The following is a 13186-nucleotide window of genomic DNA, read 5'->3' as shown; positions in this document are numbered from 1 at the left end:
AACCTGGACTCCCACCACTAACTAGATAACTTGGAATTTATTCACACTGAGAATAAGAAGATTGTGAGTGACATCTGCTAGGTGTTCCTTTGTAGCAGTTCCTCCCAGAGTGATGATAAAGGCATTCAGGCAACTTCAGGCAGCCTGACTAACTGAGAAAAGTAATGGCTGCTCACTCATTGAGGGTCACTACAGCAAGAAAGGAAAGGAAGGGGAGAGAAGGGAGAGGAAGAAATGCCAAGACAATGCAGCAGAAATCACACATTCTGAGGCAGGGGCCTATTTTGAAAGATGATGGTCCAGGATAAAGTTTATTTCACTTACAAGCACTAACTCATAGCATTCCCACCTATGGATTAGCAACAGCATGACCTCTGTAGGGAAGATTAACTTGCAGCTACACAGGGATTCAGCAGAAAGCAGACATGAGGGAATTGTTTTGACAGTTTTGAAATCTATATTCTTTGTGGGAAAACATTGTTGAAATCCTGCTCTATTAAGCCGTTTTGCATTACTTTCACTAATTACCAGGGGTTGGATAAATTTATCAAGAAAAAATGTTTTATTTTGTCTCGTGGTTCCAAAGATCCAAGGCCAAGGGGGCATATCTAGTAATATCCTTCCAGCGAGCAGAATTCCAAGGCTGTGCATGGTATCACATGGCAAGAACAAGGAGTGTACACGTCTGTGTGCCTCTTCTGGTCTCTGCCCCTCTCTTTATAAAGCCACCAGGATTCAGTCATGGGGCCCCCACCCCACTGACCTTATCTATCTCTAATCACCCAGAGGCAGCACCATGGTGTGATGAAGTCTCGACCCTCTAAAACCTCAAGGTGGCAACTAGAGTTCAACACGTGACCCCGTGGAGACACACGCCAACCATATCCAACCATAACACCTGGGATATTAAGTAAGTTTTGTGTGTTGAGAGAAAAACTCAGACAGTTAACATTAGTCACTAACTAATAAGCGATTTAACTTATATGGGAAAAGTGATTCTCTCTGAACCTAGATGCACATGTAGAATTTTGGTAGGTTGCTACACAGGCAGTCTGTGCTAGTCAGGAGACAGCACATCCATGGACTTTTTGAAAAAGGCAGAATCTTTTGTGCTGATGCTGGAGAGAGTACGGGGCTGCCTCCTTCCCTTCCCCTCTCATCTCTCTCTCATCTCTCTTTCTCTCTCTCCCCCTCCCTCCCTTTTTCTCTCCCCCCTCCCTCTCTCTCCCTCCCTCCCTCCTCTCTTTCTCCTTCTCTCTCTCCCTTTCTCCCTGTCTTTCTCCTCCCTCCCTTTCTCTCTCCTTCCCTCTCTTTCTCTCTTTTTCTTCTTCCCCCTCCCTACCTCTTTCCCTCCCTCCCTCCTTTTCTCCCTCCCCCTCCCTCCCACCTTCCCTCCTCTCTGTCTCCCCCTCTCTCTCCCTTCCTCCCTCTCTCTCTCTCCCTCCCCCTCCCCCTCTCTCATAAGTATATTATGGGGACATATTTCTCCCTAAGGCTTCAGTGTCTGATAGGGGCCCCTGGCCCAAGTGCTGTGTGGGTCACAGTCAAACAGTTGCATTTTGGGACAAGATGGTTTGCCATGAATTGGAACGTAGGAGTTTGATGACTCTCCACACCTAGATTTACTGGCAGGCCAAGTTTCTAAAGAACACTCAGAATTGGTAAGATCATAAATCTGTATCACTGCTTTACCTCCTTAACCCCAGGATCTGCGGCTCCGTACATCTATCTGTATCTCCTTTCCCTGAAGCTCTGAAGAGTAGGGCAGAAGACCGTGGTTGTGGGCCACCAGGGCCCCTACTGTATCTTTCTTGCCTGTACCTGGGTAAGTCTAATTCTTCCCCCAGGGTTTTAAGTAGCTCCATACTTATCTTCTTAAAAGTAAGCATGATAATTAAAACCCAATACAGACTGTCCAAATGAATGGGAAGTATATACAAATGAATAATAAATAAATCAAACTCCCAACAGATTAAAAAGAACACAGACAATTCACAAGAGTAAATATTTGTAAATAAATACTATTAGTGAATAAACAAAAAATAAATAAAACTTCACTCTCCCTGGCATCTAGAAAAAGAGATTACCTCCTTAATGTTGTATCTTGTTCTTACTAATCATAGTCAGATCTGCTCTCAGTCTATAAGCCCTGCCATTTCTCCCTCTCCCTTCTCTCTTCTCATGGCTTTTCAGACCCTTGTTGGGTTCTCATTTCTGAGTTAACCACACAAGGATCAGGTAATTGGTGTTTATTTCTCCTTCTCCCGAGTCCCCCAAGACCAGAACCTCAGAATAAACCAGGTCCTTGGGCATCAAGAACGAGGTTGCAGCCCCTCCTGTGTACCTCTCTCACACACACATCTGTCCTGCCATTCTGAACACTGAGCTCAGCTGGGAGTCAGCAGCTCTGGGGACCCTTCCCAAACAGCATCTCCCCCACCTCCCTGGGCTGAGGGTGGGAAAGGCAGGCTTTGGTGGCCTGGTGTTCCCAAGGACACCTGGGACTTCCCCTCTCCCAGCAGGGCCACTAGATTGTGGCACCCTCTGCTACTAGCTTCTGGGGCAGAGCAGTGTTGTCCCCTGCTGTGTTCCAGGCACCTGTCATCTGGACACAGACACACCAGGCATCAGTTCTCCACAGACATCTCTTGTTCCTGCACTCTGGATTCTCTGAGCAAAGAGAGATGCAGCGGGTTAATAGTGTTCATGTAAGGGAAATTTCAGACCAGGGAAGCTCAGAGAGCCTTCCTTCCCCAGAGGTGACCCAGAGTAGTAACCCTCCCACCGCCACCTCCCAGGACAACTGCATACTTTCTGCCCCGTCTAGTCCCTGTCTCTCCAGACAAGACGGAGGGAGGTCAGCAGATCCCTGGGTAAGATGAGGATTCCCTAATTTCAGATCCTTCTCCTGTGGGGGTGCCCTGCATGCACAGGTGACCCGGTGTCACTGTCACTGTGGGAACAAGTGCTCCAGGAACAAATTCCAGTCCACCACTCGTATCCGGGGGTTTGGTCTGTTTTTGCTGTGAGTTATAAATGTTCTTTTTCTCTGACTTCCCACACCCCATGTCTGTCTGTCTGTCTGTCTGTCTGTCTGTCTGTCTGTCTGTCTCTCTCTCTCTCTCTCTCTCTCTCTCTCTCTCTCTCTCTCTCTCTCTCTCACACACACACACACACACACACACACACACACACACTGTGGCAAGTTCAGAGGCTGAACAATCAGAATCCTGGTCTCCTGAGTTCCTGGCCAGCACCTTGACCTCTGCATGACCTGTGTGACTGAGGAGTGAGCAGAGCTTCTCATTGCAAATCACTTGGAAGCCAGGTCAAAACTCAGGCTCTGCACTAGTAGGTCTGGGCAGGGCTTGGGGCTACTTCTCTCCAGCCTGGCCAAGGTGGTGCTGTCTGGCCTCCCCCACCCACACTCGCAGCAAAGCTTTAAGGCCTGTGCCACAGTCTATGTAATGCACACTCTGTAAAAGGAAGAAACTTTTTGTGAATAACTTACCTGTTAGTTGTGGCTGAGAAATTACTCTTCTGATCGACCCCCATGTTTATAGGTGCTCTGGAGGGGAACTGGGAGACAGTGTGAGAGCTGCTCATAGAGCAGAACTGGATTCTTTTCCCCCATGGGACTTTTTGTATTTTGGAAATGTGTGACATTCAGCCCGTTGAATTTATGTTTAGGTCTCATCTTTGTGTTACCTTGGGGAATTAGAAGGTTAGAATATTGTCCTGAGTGTTAAACAAGCAATTCAGCATCATTATGAAAGTCTAGAAGTCAAATAATGGCAAATGCTTTCATCCTTAGCCTTCCTTTGTCTTCACATCCTACAGGGGTGTGGACACAACTTCACTGGATGGTCAAGGAGATCTGATGTGGAAAGCTGAGGATATGTCCATTGTCATCCAGCGAACTGTCAGAAATAATATTTAAGTCTGAATGTGTAGATTGCAGAGGCTCTGGCTACTCCCCTGCCCACCATTTCTCTTCTAGCAGCTGGTGGTCCTTTTCTAAAGCAATAGGGGGTGTGGTTGTTAAGAACACCTGCAATTCTACCTGCTATTTTAAATTCAGAGGTCTTTTGGCTAGCAGAGTACACTACTAGGCACCGGCTTCCACCCAAGCTCAGTTAAGATGCAGGAGTTTCTGTTATTTTCCATCTCTGATCATCAGCTTGGGCTTGTGGTTTTACAAGGTACCAGGACAGTGTAGGATGCTGTGCAGGGGCATCGTGTCTGTGGAACTGCCACCTCCCCAGCACCTGCCACACCAGGAGCCCCAGAGCCAGCAAAAGACCATCCTAGGTGAATGCCTTGTACTGCCTGTGGGCACAGCGACACCCCCACCTCGATTTCAAGCCCAGAAAGTGGGGTTCCCCAAGGAGGCTTCCAAGAAAGGAAATCTGGAGGGAAAAGTACAAAAAGGAAGTTGGAGTCAATACAACCTGATGAGTCCCTGCAATTGAATTCATGATGGCTATTAGTGGGGGGCGGGACCCTACCCTTAAATGGAATGGGTGGCATCTCTGGGCCCCAACAAGAGCTGCTAAGGAATTGGAAGATTGTGTTTCCTTTTGCAGGGGTCCAAATGTGGGGATGGATAGAAAGGAACCAGACCAGCTTTGGCAAGGCAGAGCCAGGTGCTGGGTGGAGGGACCCCCTTTGGGAAAGGAGAAAGGCAGGTCCTACGAGCTCTGTGGGACCCTTCTTCTCCTGGAAGAGGGAGGAAAACAGCCCTACAGAGCTGGCCTGTGCCCACTTCCTGGGTGAAAGGCACTGAAAACCCAGGTCCCAGGGAGCAGAAGGGCCTTGCCTCCTTGGAGTCCCTGAGCTTGCCCACATCCCTGAGGGAATGGAACCAGAAAAGGAAAGTGTTTGCCAGGGGCATGACCTTGAAGCAACCCAGACAGCCCTGCCCTTTCCTCTGTTGGTCTTTATAACTTTTTTTTTTTTAATTAGAGACTTTGGTTATGACCCTGAATTAAGCAAATTAGGTGCATCCATTCCCTAAAAGCCTGCTCTTGTCCTCCTGAAATGAGCATTTCACACTTTTTGTCTGGGAGCATCCTGAGCTTAGGGGAGGATCCCTGGGCTCCCCAGGGTCCTGGGACAAGCCTGGAGGCAGTTGGGGATGGGGTGCTCAAGTAAATCACTGGGCTGTGGCTCCTGTTTTCATGGCTGTAGCCAATTTATACATGTGTCTGCTCCTCTTTTAGGGCTTTTATGATAAAAATGAGAATCTGAAAGTTATGAAAAGAATTAAAAGCACAGCATGAATCAATAACAGCCTCATTCTTGTGTGTTTTCTGTTAATGTGGGTGAACCTCACTAGACGTTAAAGAAGAAAACAAAAGAGAAATTAGCCTGGAAGAAACCCCCAGAGCCTGGCTAATCCTCACTGAGATTGGCTGGTCCTGTGCGGCTTTGGTGGAAGGGTAGGTCCTGGGTAGGTGTTCAAAAATTATTTCAGTCATGCAGGATTAGAGGTGCTGTGCTTTAAATGTTTTTAATTTGAGGTTTTTACCAGAGATGTTTGTGAAACAATTGTAGGGCAGCACAGGAAGCACTGAACCAGCCTCACAGTTCATTTTTGTGCTGTATGTTTTCTTTCTCTTCCGCAGCCAAACAATTTGTCATTTGTGTTTTGACCTTTGCTTCCATAACCATCCAAATAGACACCTAGCAAATGCAGGGGATGACAAACAGCCCCGTGATGCACAGTGAGATGGACCGACCTGTTCTCAGAAGCCTGGGGAGCTCTGCCAACTCGGGGCTGTTTGTGAGATCTGCTGAGGGCGGAGATAAGGGCCATAATGAAATGTATAGCCAAGGCAGACGGAAGGTGTTTAATGAGAGAGGTCTGGATTTCACATTTTTATTCTCTTGCTTTCTGGCCTGCAGCCTGGGCTAGAGCCTCTCCTTGGAGAGTGCTATGTGTTAATTAGTGACTAGAGCCTGCTGTCTTTTTTCTTTACTAAAACTGCTCAGGACCTCTTTTGTTTGATCTTTTGCCTGGTCCTCTTACTGCTTGTTTCTCCACCTCTCTGCCATGCCTTCCCCAGATGCTCACTCACAGTAAACACAATCCTGGTCTCTACTTACTGACCAGAGAGCCGGCATTATTTGCAAAGTTCCATAGGCTGCATTTTTCTTATGAGGCATGGGGAGAATGAAGTGCAAGACCCCCATAAAACTCCTGATAAAAGACCTGAGGTGGGCAGTCCCACCACCGGCCAGGACCTTGCATGAATCAAACTATATTTATAGGATAGAAAAAGAAATATGTAGAGAGAGAGAGAGTTGAATTAGTTTCTCTGATTATTATCATTCTCCTATTTTTTTAATGTGGTGGACTATTAATACCATATCTGTCTCCCTCTGTCAGCATAAGTCTGTCACAAATTCTGTTTTAGAGTAACTAAATATTTGGCTTTTTATCTTTAATAACTTACTCTCTTGGAGGAGAACATGATGGCAAGAGGGAAGAGAGAGAGAGCAAATAAGCAAGATGTGTCTGTCTGAATGTCCTTGGTTTTGACATTTCATTTCACCAGGGAACATGGCTCTTAAAGATGGCTGTCCCTTCTAATGGCTGGGAATTTGCAGCCGCAATGGCCAGAAGCATAAAGACAAGTAAAGAGGATTTCTTGGTACATGGAGCACTAAGTGCCTGGTTCAGTGAGTTCTGTGATTGATACCCATTTCTGTGTGCTCCTTCCTAACTGCACTCCCTAAAGCATGCTGGGGAGTAGTAATTTCAGGAAAAAAATTGGCATGTGCCATCAGTCACTGGGTGGCGGGTTTAGGGAGGGCATTGCTGATGGTGGCTGCTATGTCATCCTCCCCAGGATGGTCTTAAAGGATTCATGGGGAAGAAGCCGAGGACCAACCCCAGTGGTTTTTATTAGGGTGACATTCCTATGGCATCTGGGTCCAGGTGAGGTATGGCAGACAATGGCCAGTCACCATGCAGCTGTCAACAATCTAGAGTTAGTTTGGGGAGAAGGGCTGGATAATATTATTTTTTTCTTGCTGCCTATGGGTATCTAGATCTCAGAGAAGGTTTGTTTGCTCCTTGCAAACCACAGTTTGAGGTTGTTTCCCTCTGATTCTCCATTGACAGCACTCAATTTCTGTTTGTTCCCCTCATGTCCTTTTTGCCTCTAAACTGTTAAGTGGTCAGTAGACGCCCATGACAGCCCATGTGTCCTGACACTGGCCATGTGATTAGGAACAGGGAGCAGGTCTATAGGAGTCGGTCCCCAGGTGAGAGGACTAGCGATGAGGGAAAGCTGTCCTGGGTTGATGCCAGCATTTTCTGCGGGAGAAATCAGCAAAGGTGTGTTTCTCTGATAAATCTAGGCCTGGGGAACCATCAAGGTGTCCTGTCAGGCCCAGTTTGGGATCATCAAATTAATTGTTACATGTTACAAGCCGACATATGCAGAAGGTGATAAATAGCTGATGCTGAAACTCCACCATGCATTCCCGCCATGAGGCGGAGGGTGAAGGAGGCTGCCAGCTTCCACCCACTGAGAGCAACCTGCCCGAACTTACTGTTTTTCCTGAGGCCTTCCTTAACCCACTGTCTCTCACCATTGCGTTTACTCGTCGCATCCTTCTGCTGCTTTGGAGGGGTGCTATTTACCTAGAAGTCACGCAGCAGCTATTTTAGAAGGCCATTTGCTAGGTCCTCAGGAGCTGCCTGTTAAAGCCAGCATGTGGGGGTCTCTCCAGGCCAACATGCACTGAGTTGGGAACCAGGACTGATCCAGCCTCTGCTCTATGTCCCTGTGGGTGGATTGGAGCAGGTGTGGCCAGGCATTCGAGTGGCCCTGGACATGGGTGAGTGTCAGTAGTGGACAGGCCGGAGAGTTACTCCCACTGCCATCCTGAGCCTTGGACTTCATCCAGCATTTCTGTTACCACAGGAGGTTGCCACAGGGTGGGGTACAGCAGCATACTTCCTTTGAACATCTGATGACAGTTCTTCAGCTTCTGCAGTTTCTTAGGTGTGGCCCTCCTTTCCCTCTCTTCTAAAATAGGAACTGGGCTACTATCTCTTAGTGAGAGGGAATGCCAAGTACCAATGAGATGTTGGGGGAAGCAGAGATGTAGGGATGGTCGACTGGTCATTAGTTGGTTCCCCTGCCTGGTTCCTGGGTTCCCTGGGTTCTACTTTTGGATGTGTTGGAGTTGATCTGTCCTCATGTCTTGGGTACATTTTATAATAAAGCATGCATGTCTAAACTCCTATCAGGTCTCCTCTTATTTTCTGTGACTTCAGACAATTTTCCTAAGGTCTGGATTTCCGTGGAGCTCTGATGGTTCTGAGCCCCATGTGTACCTCCTCTGAGGAAAGAACCTGCGTCTTCATTTAAGAGGCTCTTGGCAAATCTGCTCTCTGCCAGTCTAAATTAATGTTTTCCATTGCAAATAGGAAGGAAAAACACACATGCAGACTGGTGGGATTTTCCCCAGATGATGAGAGGTCCCTGATAACCTTCCTTAGGCTTCTGTGGATGATGAAGTTAAAGGCTCCATACCGACCCCTATGGGAAACTGTCCACCTCCCAGAGCAGCTGTAGGTATGATGCCAAGCTGATTCCTGGTTCTGCCCAGCCTTCACTGCGTCTTCCAACGTGCAGAGGAGTGTAACTCTGTCCTCTGCCCTGTCCTCAAGCCTGGAAGCATGTACCCATGGTAGTATTTCTTTCATGTTTAAAGATTTTGAATATTCAAGGGGTTGAGTCCCACATTCACTCATGTTTAACCAACACCCTCAGTTGCCATATGACATTTCTTATCTGTCCCCTGTCCTTTCACACATGCTCAGAGGGATCTCCTTTCAACTTCAGCTTTCCAGGCAGTGCATCTGTAGAGAGCCCCTGTGCATCTCACACCTATTACTGCCCTGTGGCAGCACATTGCTGGATATACCCCAACATGCATGCCCAAGACATCTTGCTTGGATCATCCCAAACCAAATTCCATTTGCCTCTCCTCCATACCCATTTCTCATTTGCCCCACTGTCCCCTCAACATGAACCCACACGTTCATGCGCATGCACAAACACACACACACACACACACACACACACACACACACACACACACACACACACACCCCACTGTGTGTGAGTGCCTGCAGCCCCGTGTGTAGGAGATTCTTGTGCCTGTGATAAAAAGTCTAGATGTTTGTAGCCAAAGTAACAGTCTGGTGACTCAAGTAAGCCTCACAGCAGGTGCTCTGCAGTTCCTTTAGTGGGAATCCCCATTCCTGAGCTGGTTACTCATCTTAAGTTCCTCTTCGGCCTGTGTGCACTCTGGTGCCCCTGTGGGGTGGGAGCCACTGGAGCCTCAGTGGGCCTCAGCCATCATGTGTCTCCAGCCCTGGCACAGGGCCATTTCACAACAGGTAAAATGTGCAAGCCTTCCCCTTCCCACCTCCTGACCCCAACTCCTCCTGACCACAGCTCCTCATCACACAGCACTGGGCCTGAGCGCCCACCAGGGTGACACCCCCTTCCTGGCTTCCCTGAAGCGCTGAGTAGCCTTTAAGCCTGGGTGTGCTCTCAGGTGTGTTTTAACCTACCTCCCTGCCACAGAGTTCCCACCACAGAGTCCTCGCCAGCTTTGGCATAGGTCAGGGGAAGCCCTGAGTTGGGTGTACAAGGGCTGTGCTCTGCAGCAGGCCACCTGTCCTCAGGGGTCGTGTGTGTCACCCTGGGAGGGGCTGGAACTGGGACACTGGCCATGTAACCTGGGCATTTTCCCCAGGGCAGGGCCTAGGCTCCTGTGGAAGCCATCAGCTGCCTATATCCAGCCATGCAAGGCTCAGGCTGCAGAGTAAGTCCACCCACTGCCACCATCGTTCTCAGAAGGCTGCGTGCATTTGTCCTCCCTGGAGATGCCTCTCTGGCCTCACTCTCTATTTGATGCCTGGCCACTGGACCATCCTCTAGATTGGTCCCTCTCTCCCTTCCCCTCTGAGCTTTCCCGTGCTCCCTACTATCCAACTAGGTGTCCAGACCCAGTGACAAAGGCAGCCTGACTGCACACAGAGCCATCGGCCACCCTGATCCCCCTAAGTATCTCCTACAGTCCCTTCAGTGTTGTCTGGTGCTGTGACTGTGGACCCGATTCCCAGGAGGACCATGGTGCAGTGGGCTAAGTGTAGGGCGAGATCAGGGACCTGCTTATGTCTCCCATGGCTGCTGGGTGGCGTTTGCCAAATAAACTCTACGCGGAGAGTCTGCAATGCTCTGAGCCTTGTCATGTCCTCCCATAGGATTTTCCATGATCGAGGCCGGCCAAGGCCTCTCTGTAAATGGCACCTGGCCAGCAGCAGGCTCTGAAACACATTTGCTCAGCTCCACCCAGGGCCTTAGGACTGGATTTCTCTAGAAATGGCTGGGAGGGAGGGCATCTGAAAAGCACTTCCTTGTTTTTCTCACTGCCCGGCTTTGGGTACTGGCTTTTTTCTTATTTGTTTTTAAAGGTGGAAGTGGTAGAGGCCGCCCAGGACTGCCCCTTCCTGTGGGCACTGGACCCTCCAAGGAGAGACAGATTCTCGACCTTGGGCCACACCAGCATCACCAGGGGCTGGCTCAAAGCAGGTCATTGGCCCCCAAGATTCCAAAGGAGGTGTCTGCATGTGGCTTCAGAATATGCATTTCTGTTTCCTGGGTGAATTAGTGCTGACACCTAAGTCCTGGGGTTCTGCTTTGACCTACTGCCCTAATGAATAAGCGAGAAACGCTGATGAATTTGGGGCAGCAGACCTTACTGTTCTCTTTGGGGCATCACCTGGGACATGGTATACACAGGTGACTCTCAGCTTCTTTAACAGCCCTGTCACCACTTTGTGGAGTATGGGCATGTTCTTTGTTGTGTGACATCTTTCTTAGACATTTATGTCAAGCACTCTGATGAAGAGTTCTGGCCAGGGGTCACAGACACAGATTCTCCAAGGGCCGCCTCTGGGGAATTCACAGCCAATCCTAGCTTAGAACCCAGCCAAGGGGTGTGCCTGCTTGAGAGAAGGCCGCACACCCTGTTTAACCCACACCTGCCAAACCCGCCTGACCATGAAGCAGCCCAGAGGAATGTTTATGAGCCCACCTTGGCAAAAGGACCCTCATCAAACCTCTCCAGTGGGGCTTATTTACCTCTTTCCTGCTTCCCTCGTGTGCTGGGTTGGGGTCTTGTGCACCTTTCCCACTGGGTGCTGGGACTGGGGCTCCTGTTTGTCTTCCATGGCAGTCAATTCCTAGGGCTATTTATAGGATGCTTGTGCGTATTCTGAATAGCAAACATAGAAACGTTTATGAAGTATTCCCTTATGCTGTAGAACCTCGCCATCTTGTATTAATTATAGTGAATGGTAGTTTGATCTGCTTTCTAAAAATCCAAATTATAAAATATTTATAAGGAAATGTGGTGTTACTTTCAAATCACACCATGGCTCAGACTTGTCTAGCAGAGGGGCCCAGTAAATTTCTCTTACAGGATGCATGATTCAATGTACAAATAGAATTATTTGTAATAAGCACATCAATTATTTGTGTGTAAGCTTTCACTACAAAATATTGTTGGGTTTTCCCAACCTTGTTTTCTTGGGGGATTTTAATATTCTTCCATCTTGTTTGTGTTTTCTATGGCCTTTAACCAATGAGCACAAATTTCACATTGGTGAAATTCAGCTAAATAAGGCTTGAGTCTGTTGGAGAAATGATTCCCCTATGAGAAGCACATGTTATCCCCTGTACTCCCAATGTGTCTGGTCACAGGTTCTAAGTACCTGTGATGGTGGTCACTGTCGACTGTTGTCCCAAACCCCATTCCTGTGACAGACCTGCAGCATAGGAACTGACCTGCAGAGCCACAGTGTCATCACTCACTGCTTGTGGTTTCATAGGAAATGGAAGCTCCTTTAACCTGTTCCTTCAAACTAGGTTGCCACCCACTGGCAGTCCATGAAGTGAGTAGAGATCAGCACTTTCAAAACAGGAAACAGGATCAAGCAGAAGCTCGTAGAGTGCACGCTACACTACAGGAAACATCACACAGCAAGGCCTTACTCTGCCCCCCACCACAGGCTCCCTGGCATCCCTGCACCAGGGCTGCTGGGTAGAGAAGCAATTGGCCCATGCCCCAGGAAGCTGGCTACACCAAAGCAGCGATGTTTTATGAAACCTAACAATCTCATTGTACTAGTCCATTATGAATTATTGAATCACCATTGCATATTTATAGCAACGTCTTAATATTTTAATAATTTATTTATCCCTTGTGGGTCCTTTTGTCTATTTCTTTTAATTGATAAAGGAAAGAGTCTTTTTGGAGCTAAGTTCACTGGGCTAATCCCTTGAAATGATGCTTACAGAATTCAAAATACATTCCTGCACATTTGTCCCTGAGTTGAAGTCACCCAGTGTACAGTAAATAGACCTACTCGCAGGAATCAGAGGGGCCCCTGCCCTCCCCTGGGCTGCCACAGCTCTGTGGAAGACAGCCAGTCTCAGGTCTCAGACTGAGAATTAATAGCCACCTGTATTCCGTGAATTACAGCAGCTTAGAGACCTGGGAAAACCCTACTGTGTCCACCAAGGGCGCCCTCTACTTGGGGAGCATCCTTCATAAGTGGCCTTCAGTTCCAGAGTCATTCCCACAGGCTCTGAGTGCCTCACTCCTGTTAGCTGTGCTCATGAAGAAAAGGAAGTCAAGGGAAATAGCCTGTTTCCTAGTAGTTACACGTGATGAACTGGCTGGCCCTGATAAGGAGAACTTTTAAAACTAAGGTGTGCATCCTTCAGGCTGAAGAAGCCGAGGTGGTCCTGGCTAGGGGTGAGAATTGTGGCAGGAGGTCTTAGTCTTTTGAGAATGCCCGGGGGGGCTGTGGTCCCTTTTGCATTGACTTAGGTTGTTTGTCATGAGTGACATCACACACTGAGAACACATTGAGCTCTTTACAAGACGAGCTGCCTTTAAGTCTGCCCCTGTATCTTCTAGACCATTCCAGATGTTTGGGAAATATGGCAAGAGTCCTGCCGAGGAATGTTGTGCTGTTACCACTGCCTGGAGTTGCCACATGGAAAGCGGTTGGAGTTTTTCCCCCATTAAATGTACTCATTCAGTCTCTTGGAAGGGGTCTTTGATAAGGTGCACACCCTCTTTC

The 13186-nt window shown here is 48.3% G+C and overlaps 1 long non-coding RNA gene across 1 annotated transcript in view; it reads left to right on the top strand.

Annotated features, from left to right (window-relative positions):
• Nucleotides 1–8260, top strand: part of LOC144373091 (uncharacterized) — a 39477-nt gene extending 31217 nt beyond the window's left edge. Inside the window, exons 3-4 of the long non-coding RNA XR_013432878.1 lie at nt 787–910; nt 1707–8260. This is a non-coding gene — a long non-coding RNA (uncharacterized LOC144373091). The remainder of the gene's footprint in view (nt 1–786; nt 911–1706) is intronic.
• The last annotated feature ends 4926 nt before the right edge of the window (nt 8261–13186 follow it).

This window comes from Ictidomys tridecemlineatus, unplaced genomic scaffold (genome assembly GCF_052094955.1).
Source record: "Ictidomys tridecemlineatus isolate mIctTri1 unplaced genomic scaffold, mIctTri1.hap1 Scaffold_226, whole genome shotgun sequence".
NCBI lineage: Eukaryota > Metazoa > Chordata > Mammalia > Rodentia > Sciuridae > Ictidomys > Ictidomys tridecemlineatus.
The sequence above is the reverse complement of the archived record's forward strand: the minus strand, read 5'-3'. Positions and strand labels throughout refer to the sequence as shown.